The following is a 17,211-nucleotide window of genomic DNA, read 5'->3' on the forward strand; positions in this document are numbered from 1 at the left end:
CAATTGAAACAAATGATAGGCATCTTACCTTTGAATTTTCCTTTACCTCTGTGAAATCTTCTAGCAAGCAATGCTTCCAATTTTTCCACATCTTCCTCATCAGTGCTACTGTCACTAGATACATACTTCATTTTTCTTCCTTTCTTTGATTTCACCTGTTTAGCATCTTTTAGTTATAACTTGGCCTTAAAGGAAGATTTAGCATTCTCTGGTCTATAGTTGTCAAAATTAGATAACTCAAATGCAATGAGTCTACCTATTATACCTTCAAAACTTAGATTTTTTTCTGGTATACATCTTAGTTCTTGTATTTCTAATACTCTAATAGCATAGATAGGGAGCAAGGTTCTTAAGAACTTACTATTAACAGTATTTTCATCTAGTTGACCACTTAAGCATCTTATTGCACTTACCACTTCTTTTATTCTTGTGCCATACTGAGCAGCATTCTCATTTTCCTCCATTTTTATATCATCAAACTTTCCTCTGAGACTTTCTCTTTTTGGTCTTTGTAAATTTCGATCTCCTCCACAGATTTTTGATAGGGCTTTCCACATTTTAAATACAGTGTCACATCCTTTGATATCATCAAATTCAGCATAGTTGAGTGCAAAAGCAATCTCCAGCATTGTTTGATTGTGTTCCTGCTTGTTTTTCATGTCTTCTGCAGTAAGAGTACCAGTTGGATCTACATGTTCAGTGACAATTGAATTTTGGGCATAATCTTCTATGGATCCAAGATGTAGCTTCATCAAACTTTTCCATGCAACAAAGTTGTCTTTGTTGAGCTTTGAAACTTCTCTCTTAGGCATTTTGATCTTTTCTACTTATAGGTCCTTTAAACTGAATCAACAATCTCGATCTAATACCAATTGTTAGAATTCTTTAGAATAACTAAAGAGAGCAGGGGGGTGAATCAGTTATTCAAGGTCCAAATTCCCTAATAATACTTTTTCTACACTTTTAATAAATCCATACACTTTTCATCCATCCAAACTTAAATCAACCATATTAGTAAGTTACTGTAAATCAACATGCAAAGATAAAACATGCAAGATTAACACATGACACAATGATTTACGTGGAAATCCAATTTGGGAAAAACCACCAGTAACATGCTACTTGATTCTCACTCTTCTAAAGTGATGCCTTGTTAAAATCCTGCCGTGTTAAAGGCTTACAACACACTATTAAATGTAACCTTGTTAGAGGATTTTAACAAACTGTTAGGAATGGGCCTGGTTAAAGGACTTTAGAACATTCACTTGGAATGTCACCCTGTTAAAGGATTTATCTCATGGCTATCAAACCAACCTAAGTTCATAGGATTTAAACTAGCTGTTATAATTGTTAGAAAGTAATGATAATGGCTTTTTGATCTGATATAACCTACAACATACTTTACAGATTTCAAATCACACTTTCAATTCAATCCTTATGCTTGACTTCAATCACTTCAGCTCTAATTGATTGTCTTCTTATCAAGCATCATCTCCTTGAGTCTTCTTACTCATCATGCCAATGCATCCATATCTGGGGTTTTCTTATTGAAATAGATTAACTATGCTCTCTCTTCTCCTTAGCACCTCCTCCAACATTTTATGCTTTCATGCTTGACTGCCTCTCTCTCTCCTTCATGAACTTATGACTCCTTAAGTAGAAATCTAATTTTTCCTTTGCCGCTCAATTCTCCTTATCCAATTTCAGGGTTTCAGAATGGATTAGGTAGGATATAATGTATCTACCTCATATCTTGTTCTCATCTAGAAACTTTGTCAGTTGTATCTTTAAAAATGTTTTACATGGTGTTCTGTGCCACCAGCTCAACATTCTTATCTTCCATTTAATTCACAACCTTCTAGATAACAACCTTGGCGGCTTGGATCTGGAAAATCTTCAATTTTCAAAATAATGTAGCAACTCGGCATTATTGTTTTTATTGGTGCTTGGCATCTCTGTGTTACTCAGCACTATTTGTTTTACTGGTGCTCGACATCTCTGTGTTACTCGGCACTATTGGTTTTACTGGTGCTCGGCATCTCTGTGTTCTTGGCACTATTGGTTTTATTGGTGCTCAACATCTATATCTGCTTGGCACTTGTAGTTTACTCGACACTTGATATTACTTGGCACTTGAAGTTTACTCAGCACTTGATATCACTCAGCACTTGAAGTTTACTTGGCACTTGATATCACTTGGCACTTGAAGTTTACTCAGCACCTTCTCTCTAATGAACTTTAATTAGGTTAGCTAAAACCTTACGTCTTTGATGTGTTTTGGTGTGCCCATTCTCTGTGTCTTATAGTATATCATCAACACACTTTTTCATTAATGGCTTAGTTGATCCTTGTACTTCATTACAACATCATAACTTCAACCTTTCTCTTGGTGTACTAGTTACATCTTATTGATTACCTCCTTCTTGTCAATCAATTAACTGATAGTATTTGGATCACTAAAGCAATTGTCATTCCTACAAGTAGCAAGTTTGACATCAATGACAAAACAATGATTGAGAACATTCTTTACCATTTTCATATATCATTCCAACAACTTTCCTCATGATCTTTTTAATCATTTCCAACATACCAAGTGATTAAGGTGACTACAAAAGAATAGAATTCCCTCAAAGATAAATTTTTTTGAAGGTTTAGAAGCTCTTGCAATTGAGAGGGAGATAAGGGACTAAAGAGAGGTCAGACTCCTACGTATGCGAGAGATGGTGCCATCTAGGTCCATGTGGGATAAGTTGAGGGCAAGGACTGAGTGGGAAGAGGGATCACAAGTAATGGTAGACCAATTATAGAGGGGTTGCATGGGAGTTCTAGCATATAGGTTAGCATTGAAATGGACCAAAGACTTTTCATTGCAAAGATTCACTAGGTGGTTACGGTAGTAGTTTGGCATCGAGCGAATGTGATTTTTAAAAGGTTTGTTCTCTATTGTATGTGCAAATACATCTCATGAGTGGGCCCCTTTCTATATTATTTCCATTAAACTTGGAAAATTTCTACATAGTAGGGCCAATGCCAAAACAACCCCCATCAATTTTGTAGAATTTTTTGTGGATGTTTTCATTGGAGTTCATAGTGAAGGCTAATTATCCATCTAAGTTGTGCAATGACCAGAGTATGTATAAGTGGATTAGATTCCCCATTCAAATGTTGCACCCTACTCTCTCTCTCCAATTTATTCTCTTCTTAGCCCATAGAATATGGCTACCTAGTTTTTCCATGGTGATTTCAGCATGGCTTATGTAAAATGATCTTGTTTTTTCTTGCATTGTCTTTTCATAGATGTTGTGTCTTGGCAAGGGTGATTTTTTTTTCTTTTTTCCCTCAATGTGTTTAGTCCCACATTACTTAGGTGGAGGAAACTTTTCTTTTTAAAATATACCAACACACTCTTTACAAGTTTCTTAAAGACAAAAGGCTTTTGTAGTCACTGGCTCATGTATGAGGGTCCCACTAAAGATGGATGGCCAGTTGGACCAAACATAAAGAAAGTTTGAACAACATGTGTAGGGATGTGGTAGTAATGTGGTGATGAGTAGGATGAACTAGATGATGACACGTGATGATATAGAAGTGATTCACAAAGTCACATGTGGTAGATAGTTCAGAGCTTGGCACAAAAAATGAGGTGATGACATGGCAGGATAGGACACATGTCATGACATCACTATATCACTAGTGATGTGGTAATTCTTGATGTGGAATAGTGACATAGAGATAGGTTGCCATGTGGCATGAGAAGTGACAAGGAAGTGCTGATGTGGCATGGATGACAAGGCAAGTGACATAGATCAGAGGTGCCACATGCCGCGATGTCATTATGTCATAATGACATGTAAAGTTTTTGAGGTGTCATGCAACATAGCTATTGACATTCAGTAATTTTTTTTATTAGTGACAAAACTTATTTAGATTCTATATGGCTATCGAGCTTATTGAACATTCTATAGTGTTTTTCATGCATTTTAGTAGCTACCAAGCACTACAGTTCCTACCGATCATTTCAGTGGTTACCAAGTGAAATTAGTCAGTATGAAGTCTAACATTTTAACCTAAGCACTTTAGTAGTTACCAAGATTTTTAGTTTCTACCAAGCTAGCAGTTCATGTAAAGTGAAGTTAGTGTAAACTAAGCTATATAGTGATTAGTGTTTACCGAGTGCAGTCATGGTAAACAAGTAAATTAGTTTATACCAAGTTACACAGTATCTATCGAGTCACCAGTGTAGACTGAGTTCAAGACTACATTGAAGTGATTAGTATGGACCAAGCTTCTACTTCTACTGAGTGCATGATGATGTTGAGTAATGATAGTGGACATTGAGTATAAGAACTTCACCTAGTCAGTCTTCAGAACTCGAGTATCTACATATGGGTTGAATTTGTAATATTGTTGTTAATTTGTATGATGGCTGACTTTTTAATTATGTAAATTAGATTGATATATATGTAATGTATTGTATCATATCCAAGTGTAACAATAACATGGAAAAGAATCATGCAAATGTGAATCAATAGTAGACAAAGTATATTCCAAGGCCATATCAAAAAAGGAGCAACAAATGACAAATCCATCACATAAAGGTTATCAATACTTCAAGGAATCTCTATTAGCAATTTAGTTGTAAGTCAAAGATCCACTTCTTCATCCTAATAGGTGAACCAGTCCAGAACCTTTAACAAGGTAAATGTAACAATCTTTTCTCAAATCTCTTTACCAAGTGCATAATCAATTGTGTGTTTGTAAAACCTCTAACAAGGTGGACCTAGTAGTCCTAATTGCACCTAACAAGGTAGATCTTCAGAAGTGATCAATGTAAGCCTTAACATGCCAGCTTTATGCTGTAGTATTGGAGTTTTGTGGATTATATCATTCCCACCCCAAATTTACTTTCTATTTGGAAGGTTTCTGGGTCACCAAATTATTGTGTTCAAGTGTTATGAATTTTTTATATTTTTAGTTTCTCATGCATGAAATTAGATCAATAGATGATAATTGGTATATTGCTATAAAGTTTCAAATTTGATAAAGTTTTAGAGGTTACTAATTTAACCCTCCCCTCTTAGTAACCTAGCATAGTCTTCGATATTTCCAACAATTGGTACCAAAGCTTTGTGGTTCTTATGATAAAGTTTGATAGCTTGAGAAAAGATCAAGGACAATGGAGATATTCAAACTTGAAAAGGCAATTGAAAATGAAAAGTTGGATCTAGAAATGGCCACTGTACAACTCAACAAAGCTAAGGAGCAACTTTCTCCATCCCTAAAAAGAAGAAGGGAACTTACAAATCAAATGAATGATCATTAATACATTGAAGAAAGAATTGAAGACTTTTTCCTTTCAAGTAGTTCAAATGAAGCACATGATGCAATCAAAGAACTCTTAGAGAAGAATGGTTCCCTGCAAGAAGAAATAAGCAAGCTCAAAAGAGAACAAGAAATTTAGTTAGTAAGGCTATGTGAAATCTTGGAATAGAGGAAGAAGAAAAAAGAAAAATGGATGGAAGAAACAATGAGATCCAAAACCAATCCCTTCAACATGCAAATCTTATGGATCAAATCTCCAATACAAATTAGGAAATCATGAGCCAAAGATAGATCAATGAAAGATTAAGAAATTATCTAAATTTGGAAAGACAAATCAATGAAAGAATAAGAAATGAGCTAAGATCTGAAAAGAAAATCAATGAGAGATTAAAAATGACCTAAAAACTAAAAATAAAATCAATGAAAGAATGATGAAATTCCAAGTAGACATGAATCAATTAAATCAACTAAATGAGCATAATCTTTATAGTAAAAATGGTGAAGCAGGAATTGGATACAAAGAAGAAGGTGAATCCCCTAATCAAGGTGCTCAAAGAGTTCAAAAACCTACTTGTAATCATTATGGTAAGATAGGTCATACATCAAACAAATTTTGGAGTAATGGTAAAGCTAAATTCAATGAAAAATGCTACAATTACAGTCAGCATGGTCATAGGGCTAAAGAATGCAAAGAGAAACCAAAATTTGAGGCCAAGTGCCACAAATGCAAGAAAAAAGGTCACAAGGCATCTAAATAAATATCTAAGTCATTCAATCCAATAGAGAAAATTGTGAAAGCAATATTCAGTTGGGACTACAACACTTGTTGTAGATGTCATTATTATGGAGAATATGGACACATTGGCATGAACTTTGTTAAACATCATACAAGCAAGAGATATACCACCATAAGATGTTTCACTTGTACCAAACTTGGTCATCTAGCCAAGAATTGCATGAATATAGGTAGAGTTAAAGATGAAAAGAAAGCAAAAGAAAATAGCATTTGGAAGTGGATGAGGCAACAATGGATTCCTAAATCTACTAAGGAAGATAATTCAAGTAATGATAGTCATGTAACTCAAGAAGTGGGTGACTCCACCATTTTCAACTAGGTTTCCAAAGGAGAACTAGAGTTGCGCTATCATGATCACATTCAAATAGTTCCAATTGAAAGGTGAAAAAGATCCAAATTAGTATCCAAGAAACAAAAGGATCACTGGGGAAGATCAGTATCAATTATCACCAAGTTACCTTCTCTACCAAGTAAGGTCAGGTCATAGACTCTACCAAGCAAGGTCGAGAATAACAAGTCACACATGGTTACCTAGTCATGAAACTTTTACTGAGTAATCAATTGAATGGTAGATGACAAGCTGTAGTGCGTACTATTGAGCATAATGTCAAGCATGATGTCAACCCAATTACCTTCACATCGAGCATTAATGGTGAAGTTTTAACAAAAAGTGTTATTGTGAAGAAGAGAATTACAGAGCGACCAAGCAACTTTGAGTAGAATTTGTAGCTAAGTTCCTCAAAGTTTTTATAGCCTACCGAGTAACCATGGCATCAAGGAAAGGAAAGGGTTAGAGATGTTGGTCTGAGGAGTAGAATGGAATGCACCTAATTTCAAACTTGTGCTGATGGTTTCTGAAACTCTCAACCCAAATGGAGCACAATCACAAATTCATCCTAAGGTACTTCTCATTAATGACATTCAAACTCATTTCAAATGTGCTATTTAGGAAATTGGAACCCTAGAAATGGATGATGCCTTAGGAGAATTGTGTATTAATGGAGTTCTCAAACCCGAACATAAACATTTGGAAGACAAAGGTTTAACCCATATTCCTCACATGCCCTAAGGTTTTCAAATCAAATGGATTAGATACATTCTAAGCTAGGTGTATAATGGTCAACAATGGCTTGAAAAACTAGTTTTGATTACCAAGAAAATGATTCATTGTATCACTCACTTTCTCATGCTCACTAAAGCCAAAGTGACCAAAACCCTAAGTTGGGTGGAGTTGGAAAAGAAAACCCTAGCCAAGTGGGAAAATAGAGGTATGAAGATCAACAATGTAATTGATGCAAGAATAAAATTTGGCATACATATGATAGCTCACAAGATTTACAGTTCTAGCCATCTCAATAGTGTGTCATGTGAAGCTGTTGACTTGGCATACAAGGTACTAAAGAATAACTTGTCATATGATTTTGTAGATTTGTTATTGAAGTAGTTCAACAACAACATGGAAAGTATTAGGACTTCCAAAAAAAACCCTTGCAAATTTGGTTCTCTATTGACTTGTTTATTTTTCTATGTTCAAAAATTCTTCCTTTCAAAAGGCATGGTAGTATGGAGAAAGGATGTGCCAGTGTTATATTAGGTTAATGAATATATTTTTGAAATGGGAGAGAATTTTTTTATCATAATGGATAACTATTTTTATGTCTTCAAGGAGAAACTAAATAATAGATTCAGGATACCCAATAAATTGATTAAAGACTAAAAAGATGATGTTTTTTTCATGGTAGATAGTGATAGAGTCTACATTTAGCTAGTGAAACCTAGAGTTGTATGGGTACAACCTCTTTCCTATGAGGTAAACATTGATGAAACCAAAGACATTATTGAAGCCCTGGTGAATGAACCTATTCATCCAAAGGAACCATAATTTGGAACATATGATGAGGCAAAAGAAAGGATAGAGCTTGAAATAAAACTTCCACAGATGGTTAACAAAGAAAAGAGGACGATAGCAAAACTAAAGTAAAGCACACCTCTGATGTTAACCAAGGGCAAAGGAGAAGATATAGATGAAGAGGTAGAGGATGAGTCTGAAAAGGAAGAAGAACCCTTGAAGAAGAAAGGCAAGGTGATCATCACCAAGCCATCCACTTTAGGTTTTACAAGGAGGTCCAGGAAGAAAGGCAATGAAATTATCTTTAGCAAACCTCCTCCCACCTTCCAAGAAAAATTGAAACAATTGGAAGAAAGTGTAGGTATAACAAACTTTAATTCCTTGAAGTATGAAACAAAATTAGAGGTAGAAAAGAAATAGGTTAAAGAACTAGTATTAACCAAGATGGGAAAATGGAAGTATTCACCAGATTATATAGCTTCCAAAATCTCTAGTGAATTATTAGAGAAAATAAAGCCAAGATGGGACTTTACAATGCAAACAAAAAAAGATATCTATGCACAAACCCTAAGCTAGTTGCTACCTAGCATGAAAAATGTTGAGGTAAAAGAGTCCTTGAAGAAAAATGAAGATAAGATGACTCTCATGTTTAATACTTGTTTAATTTTGATCAAGGATATAGAGCATGTGGTTAAGAATGCCACAAGTATGTGGAAGAATGTTTATCATTTGTATAAACAAAGTGACTTCCTAGTAGATGTTAATGATGATGATAGTGATGATGAGGAAGAAGAAACTTACACTGAGCCCACACATTCTGGGAATGAGGAAGTTGAAGAAGATAAAGAGGAAGAAGCTACTAAGGAAGATAAAGAAGATGATGAGGAGACTACCCCTATGAAGATATCAGCAGTAGCTATTTCCTCACTTCCTCACACTCCAAGAAAACTAGTAGCCATATCAAGCTCAGAGATAGCTTCAACAAGTTTGATTGTGACAACTACAAGTACTTCAAATGTCCAATCACTCCTTTCCCCCACACAAATTAGTACATCATTGATAGAAGTGTTTACCACTTCATCTACTGAGTTGTAGCCTCCCTCTTCTTTAGCTACTGAGTCATCATTCATAAGTATAGTGGCTTCTACAATTTTGAGCTCTTCATTAGTAAGTACTTCAATTTTAGATTCCACAATTTTGTCTACTTCAGTAATGGATACTTTAGTTATGACTTCTTTAGTTTTGTATTTGTCAAGCATTCTTGTTAGTATTCCATCAAAAGGTACTATATCAATTTTCACAGTAAGTCCTAGTATATCTACAATTCCTTCCATTATGAATTCAAAGGCATTAAGTACACGCATAGTTGAACCCAAGGTTCAACCAAGTACAATATTTTTGGGTAGAGGAAAGGAGATAGAAGAGGATATAGACCTAGATGAGGAAATATAAATTCCCAAATGAGACTTTGATAATTTCACTACAGATCAAATGCATATAGCTGGTCAACTCTTCCAAAACAAAGCAAAGTAGAAGAGATTGAGAGAGGAAAGAGATAGGGAATATAAAATTATTGATGATGCCAAGAAAATTTTGTTTGAGGAAATAGGTATTGAGATAGATTCTTCTCAATTTATTTTAGTGCAATTAGAAGAGGCAATTCAAAAATTTAGAGAGGAATCTAGTGGTGAAGACAAGTTAATTGAGAAAGCTAAAAAGAAATTTGACAATAAAGTGCTTGAGCACATTGCTCAACAAACTTCCATTCAACAAGTTGAGCTCTCATCAACTTTGACCAATCTTGAAACCACTTGCACTAATGTGACATCACTTTTTGTGAAGTTATGTGATGTTACCAAGTTCACAAAGGAGATAAAGAGAAAACTAACAAAGATTGATGAAGATCTAGAGGATAGTGCATAGTAGTTGCAACTTGACTCTAGTTCAATCTCTACACATCATATGAAAATTAGATTCTTGTCAGATATGTAGGCAGAGTTGTTGAGAGAAGAAGAAAGGATCCAGTCTACACTGATAGATATCCAGAATGTGATCCTTTTGATCATGGATACAATGCAAAAGCATATTTTTTATTCAAAAACATTGATCCATGATAACAACTTCTCCATTATAGACCACATGATACAACTATCTGTAGAAGTGCAAGTTGCTCTACATACATGCAAAGTTTTAAAAGAGAACTGGGATAAGAAATTATCACTTATTCTCAAGGTACATTATGAGTTTCTTTCTCATTTTGGTGTCTCAATGTAAATGATTTTTGAATAAATCTTTGGCATTATTGTCAAAAGGGGGAGAGACACTTAGTATGCTATATATGGGGAGAGACACTTATTATTCTATGTATAGTGAGATACTATGTATATTGTATGGGGAGAATCATGAAAAGGGAGAAAGTGTATATAGTACAGAATTTGTAGATATAGTATACTATATATACTTACAAAGACAAATTTTGAAAAATCTCAAAAATAGTATACCATACCAAGCTAGTATCACATTGTAATGTATACAAGTTTTGGCTAATAAGTGTTTTTTTCACTAATGCCAAAGGGGGATATTGTTGACATTCAATCAAATTTTTTATTAGTGACAACACTTATTTAGATTATGTATGGCTATCGAGCTTATTGAATAGTCTATAGTGTTTGACATGCATTTCAGTAGCCACTGAGCACTACAGTTCCTACCAAGCATTTTAGTGGTTACCAAGTGAATTTAGTTAGTATGAAGTCTAATAGTTCAACCCAAGCACTTCAGTGGTTACCAAGCTTTTCACTTTCTATTGAGCTCGCGGTTCATGTAAAGTGAAGTTAGTGTTAACCAAGCTATATGGTGATTAGTGTTTACCAAGTGTAGTCATGGTTAACAAGTAATTCAGTTTATATCAAGTTACATAGTATCTACCAAGTCACCAATGTAGACTGAGTTCAAGACTAAATTGAAGTGATTAGTATGGACCAAGCTTCTACTTCTACTAAGTGCATGATGATTTTGAGTAATGATAGTGGAGGCCAAGTATTAGAAATTCACCAAGTTAGTCTTCAAAACCTAAGTATCTACATATGGGCTAACTTTTTAATATTGGTGTTAACTTGTATGATGGCCAAATTTTTAATTATGTAAATTGGATTGATATATATGTAATGTATTGTATCATACCTAAGTGTGACAATAATGTGGAAAAGAAACATGCGAATGTGAATCAGCAGCAAACAAAGTATATTGTAAGGCCATATTAGAAAAGGAGCAACAAAAGAAAAATCCATCACATAAAGGTGATCAATACTTCAAGGAATCTCTATCAGTAATTTAGTTGTAATTTAGAGATCCACTGCTTCATCCTAATAGGTGAACCAGTCCAAATCCTTTAACAAGGTAGACTTAACAATCTTTTCTCAAATCTCTTTACTGAGTGCTTACTTAATTATGTGTTTGTAAAACCTCTAATAAGGTGGACCTAGTAGTCCTAATTGCTCCTAATAGGGAAAATCATTAGAAGTGATAAATGTAAACCTTAACAAGCCAACTTTATGCTATAGTATTGAATTTTTGTGGGTATCATCCCTACCCCAATTTTACTTTCTATTTGGAAAGTTTCTGGGTCACCAAATTATTGTGTTCAAGTGTTATGAATGTTTTATGTTTTTAGTTTCTCATCCATGCAATTAGATGAATAGATGATAATTGGTATATTTCTATAAAGTGCTAAATTTGATAAAGCTTTAGAGGCTACTAATTCGCCCCTCCCCTCTTAGTAACCTAGCATAGTCTTGAATATTTCCAACAATAGGGACACACTTAGAGGCCACCACATGGCAAGAGACCCAATTAGATAGAGCAGTCCAAGGAAAAATCAAGTGGTTCCATGTGGTGCCTAGGGGAAAAAGATGTTGATAGGATAGATGATTAAGTAGAGGCCAACCAATCACATCATGACATGTCACAAGCCAGTTAAGGCTGTTTGACCTAGATAGAAATTGGAGGAAAAAATTCAAAATGTAAAAAATATAATTTTTTATTATTTTCTTCAAAGGTAAATTCATGTATTTTTGAATCAAATAAGATTATAATATAAAGTCTTAACTTTTGGTAGGTTCATTTTTTTCCAAAAAATGTGGGCCTGTAATGCATTTTAGAACCTGATCCTCAAATGGGCATCCTTGGTGTTTTAGATAAGTGGGTATAGGACTATAATATAAAGACAAAAAGCTCTTTGAATGAACTTTAAAAATTTTTAGTTTGTTTTTTCTTAGGAACCAATATATTTGAGATATTTAAGGTTTTGTTCCAGGTGCTTATTTTTCATTTATATTCAGGTAGGGCAGTTCAGACTTAGTTATTAGTAAAATGGTGAATTGGGTGTGTGTCAAAGTTAGTAAGGATGTAGTTGGTGATGTATTTTTATCTCCAAGTTAGTTTAGTTAAGATTTTGTAATAATTTTAGATGCATATCTAATATTTTTGTGAAAATGAAGGTCTCTCATCACTTGGAGAAGATATTTCAAGTTTGTTGAAGCTCAATGATGAGATTCATTTCAGATTTTTGTTGTAGAGTGAAGAGAGATATTTCATAAGAGTAGGGGATAGATATTCAAGTGGACATTTGTCACTTCTAGATTAGATACAAGATTTCTTTCCTCTCCTATATCTTCCTCTTTTCTTTCTTTCTCTAGGCCTGGTTCCCAATTTTTGTTATCAAGATCAGTTGGGTTTCCACCATTCTTCAGTATTTCTCTCTTTTATGAAAAGTAGTAATAAAGCTAATATAGATAGTTGTGGTCTATTCAATAGTTTTATGGGTTATTTACATGCATCTTGAATGTATAGTTTCAAAGAAATAAATACAATGAGCAACAAACTTCTAAGTTTCCTTCTAATTCTCATCTCCTATCTCTGTTATTTGGAATATTTTAAGGTTTAAGAGAAAATAACATAAACCCATTTATAACTCCTTAAGATTGTATGTCTTATGTATTTTTTTGTTATGACAAAGAGCCAAGTAAATTCATAATATATTTTATACGGTTGATAGTTACATGAGAAGGATGTTTTATGAGTATGAGGTCTTTGTGAACACTAATGTCTGATTCACAAAGTGATAGGATAGATCTGATATCTTGATATATGAAATATGTCACTAATATCATGGATACTTCCCAATAGATAAGACACTGATCAGCTATAGGATCAACATGTTCTTGTTGTTGCATATTTGAGATCTATTGAAATAAAACTTAAATGAATTATCCATTTCCCTTTCTGTTTAAGAACAGAAAGGATGCCCTCACTTTGCTTGCAGATTTCATAGGTTTTTCAATTTATTACTTCATATATTTGTCATTGCGTGAGTATAGGAGAAATAGGGGTTTTATTCTCTTTATAAGATTCAGATTGTATACTTTTGATACTAGTACGATATAAAAGAATATGAGATTCACCCACCTAGATCTTTTAGAGCCCGAAGAAGAAGAAGGAGTATAGCATTATAGTTTGCCCCAATTTTTGAATAGGTATGTTGTAGATGGGAACTATCTACCCCTAGATGTATGTATTCATATCATTGGGTTATTGAAAAACTATTAATTCAAGAACCAACAAAATAGTGACTCTATTGGGGACGTATTGAATCTCTCTAATAGACAGGCCTTGAGAATCTGAAAAGAGATTCAATCAAATAGTTAGAAATTTGCAATATCAAGGTTGTGAAGTTTTTTCCATTTCTCTATTGATGATTCATATCTCCTAGTTATGCCTTATTCTTGATAGTAGTAGCTTTAAAGATTGGTGATAAATAATGTTTTTAAGATCACTTTTGAGTTCTCATGTTTTAATCCAAGTGACCATGAAGTGTTGATGAAAATCTAAGAGTCAAGAATATAAGTTTCTTTGAATTTTTCAAGAGTTTAATGTTCGAAGGTTGTTGTGTAAAGTTTTTTAAATGTGTGCTGTAAATTTTGGACCAGCTTGTTTTATTGTGCAAGTTGGGAAAATATTTTCTCACTAAGTGAGTGGCAACTCAAAGTTATATCTCTGTACCAGTGCATTGTGAAGTTAAAGGTATTGTGAAGGATACAATAGTTTGAATGTACATTTGAAAAAGTGATCTTAGGTTCTTGGAAATGGTTGAAAACACTATGTGAGATGTTATGTAAGAGTTACTAAATCAATATAAGATTTGAATCAATTATTTTTTGTAGCATTGAAGTGGTTTACAAGCCTCACATGTTAAGGTATTTTTCACTTTCATGAGGTTTCTTTCCATGAAAGTAAGTTATACAAATTTTTCTTTGTCAAGTGAGTTTTTTAAGCACTAAATAAGAGAGTTGTTTGATGCATATAAGCATGCTTTATGAAGATAGATTTGGAAAATTTGTTTACATATTGAAGTATGTTAGAGATTGAATTGGTAGAAGAATTTTCAGATCTACTACAAGTTACAAATTCTGAAAATATTTTGGATGAATGAGTTATATGTTTGCAAGAAATGACAAATTTATTTTCACCTAGTATGCAGTCGATTGATAAGAATTGTAGATCTATTTCAACCAAGAGGTACATGTCATTACTTTTTATGGCATTCATGGTCTCCCAAATACTATGTCATATGATCTTAGAAATTAGTTTCCTAATTTTAGTGGGAGCCATTTTGATTTAGCCAATCATCATGTTCAGATGTTTAGTGATTTTATGGGTGATTTTGAGATTGCTCATGAAGATGTGTATATGAAGTTGTTTGTTCAAACTTTAGAAGGTGATGCTAGAGAATGGTTTTATTTTCTACCAACATGTTCTATTTCATCTTGGGGTGTGTTACATTTAGCCTTCATGGAGCAATTTGGGGAAAAAATAAGCATCTTTGATTATTTTGAGAAGTTCTTGAAGAGCCAAATCAAGAATGGTGAACTTATTCCTGAATTCTATATCAAATTTGCAAGAGCCTTGAATGGGATTCCTTAGAGTTGTAGACTAGATGATCAAGTGTGTTTATCAGTTTATCTTGATTCATTTTAAGAAAAGATGAGTTATCTATTGAGGGATAAAGAACCCATGACTTTGCATTAGGCATTCATGATAGCAATAGAGATTGAAAAAATGTAAAATATTGGTTAACCAAGAGTCATATCTCTAAAATGGTTTGCCAACAAGATGAAGTTGAAAAGAAAAACCAATGTCATGTAGAGTGTGCAAATCCAAGTCAACATATACATACCCTTGCTTTTGTAAACAATCTTGTTGAAAATTTAGAAATAAAAATTAGCAAAGATGAATTCCCTTTGTTGTAAAGTAGAGCTGATCCTATCCTTCCTATAAAGAATGCATTTATTTGTAGTGTTACAGTAGTAGATGATGAGGTTGATTCACTAAGTTAGTTCCAAAATCGTGAAATTTTTTCAGCAGTTACCTCTCCTAATGATAATTCTTATAGTGTTGAGAATATCATTTTTCATAAAGTTGTAGAATGTTCATCTCAATCTTATAGAAGTGAAGAGGCTGAAATTTATGACTCAAGTGATGAAAGAAAGGTTTTTTATTTGGTATGTCATGAATAAGAATCATATGAAGAAGATGATGAGATTGGTTACTCAAGTCAAATTGAGGACAATGATAGTACATGTTCATCTTCATATGAGTCTGATGAAAATTGGGAAGAAGAAAACAATGGTCAAAGTAAATACTCTTATGCAAGTAAAGGTATCACTCTTTCCTCTAAATTTTAAAGTGAAGTTCCATCTCAAAATTATATGAATTAGCATGCGTTTGAAAAATTTGAAGAAGATTTGTCTATGCAATATGAGGATAAGGATATCATTTCCAAGGATGCATTACCTAGTTGTGTCAATGAATGACAGGAGGTTGTAAGTAGTTATAATCAACAACATACAAGTGATTCTAAGGTTGATATGTCAACACCTATTGATAAGTTAAGAAATGATTGGTGGTCAAGTGATATGATTCATTTTCAAGGAGACAATGCAAGTAACATTGATTTATATGCCACATGCTTAATTGATGAAGTGGATTGTGTGTCTTCATGTAATCACTCTGATATTTCTCCTTCATGTGTTAAAAATGTTCATGACAATAATGTGGGAAATGGTTTTAAAGTCTTCATTAACCTACTATATGATGAAGAGTTTGATTTTGATCAACACATTACTTGTTATAATGCCTACAAGGGAGCTCTACATGGAATTATTTACCCACTTTTTGAAGAGCACATGGAATGTTCAAATTTGGTTGATGTTGATATTGATGATGATACATTGTCTTACTACTAAAAGAGGTCAGATTATTCCTTTTCTAGGTGTGACAATAAAAATAATATGTTGCATCTTGTGATGTTTATAACAAGATGTTAGAGGAAGTTGTTATTGAAAATCATCTTGCACCTTGCAAAGAGTTTAATGGTGAATACTCTAATATGAGGGCTAATCTGTTCTCTAATTTTAAAGAATCATTGGAGAACTCTAGATTAGTTTTAGACATTGAAATGGATGATATTTGTGAATATAATTCTAGTTTCTCATTTGAGTACTATCTGGCTATAGATGAAGATACACAATTTCAAGGTATGTGTGATCTTTTTCCCCAAGTTGAATATGAAACTTTCATATTCAAGTTTGATAGAATGCATGATTTATCTAATGAAGATGAGTCTTAGTTTAATTTTGATATATTTGAGCATGTTGATCTACATGTTTATAGTGAGCACTTTGTTAAAGTGATTCCAAGTTTGTATACTTACTATAAATATGAACATGTAGAATTGGTTTTGCCAAGTTATTTAATTAAAGATGCTAATCTAAATGGTGGAACTAATAGAAGTGATGTTTCTAGCTTAACTCATGAAAATGGAAATGAAAATCAAGTATATGAAAGAGCTAAGAAGCTTTGTTGAATTTTGTTGGCCTAGGGCCATCATTTGTACAACTTAGGAGTAGTTTTCTTTCTTTCAATAAAGTTGTTCAAGAGATTTTTTGGAGTGGTATGCTTCTTCTAGAGATCTGAATCCTTGCCAAGCCCACAATGGAAATACATCCCCAGATAGAGCCACTATTGAAATTCAAAATTGCTTCCCAAATGTTGAGTACCATTTTAAAATTGAGCCCTATAAGCGCATTTAATGCATGTGCACCAAATGTTCATTTTGAGGCCTATATGCATGTGTAACAAATTGTCATTTTGAGGCCTATGAAGTGTTTAATGTTTATACATTCAT

Source organism: Cupressus sempervirens, chromosome 10, assembly GCF_028749045.1.
Source record: "Cupressus sempervirens isolate cs-2001-9-10 chromosome 10, ASM2874904v1, whole genome shotgun sequence".
Lineage (NCBI taxonomy): Eukaryota > Viridiplantae > Streptophyta > Pinopsida > Cupressales > Cupressaceae > Cupressus > Cupressus sempervirens.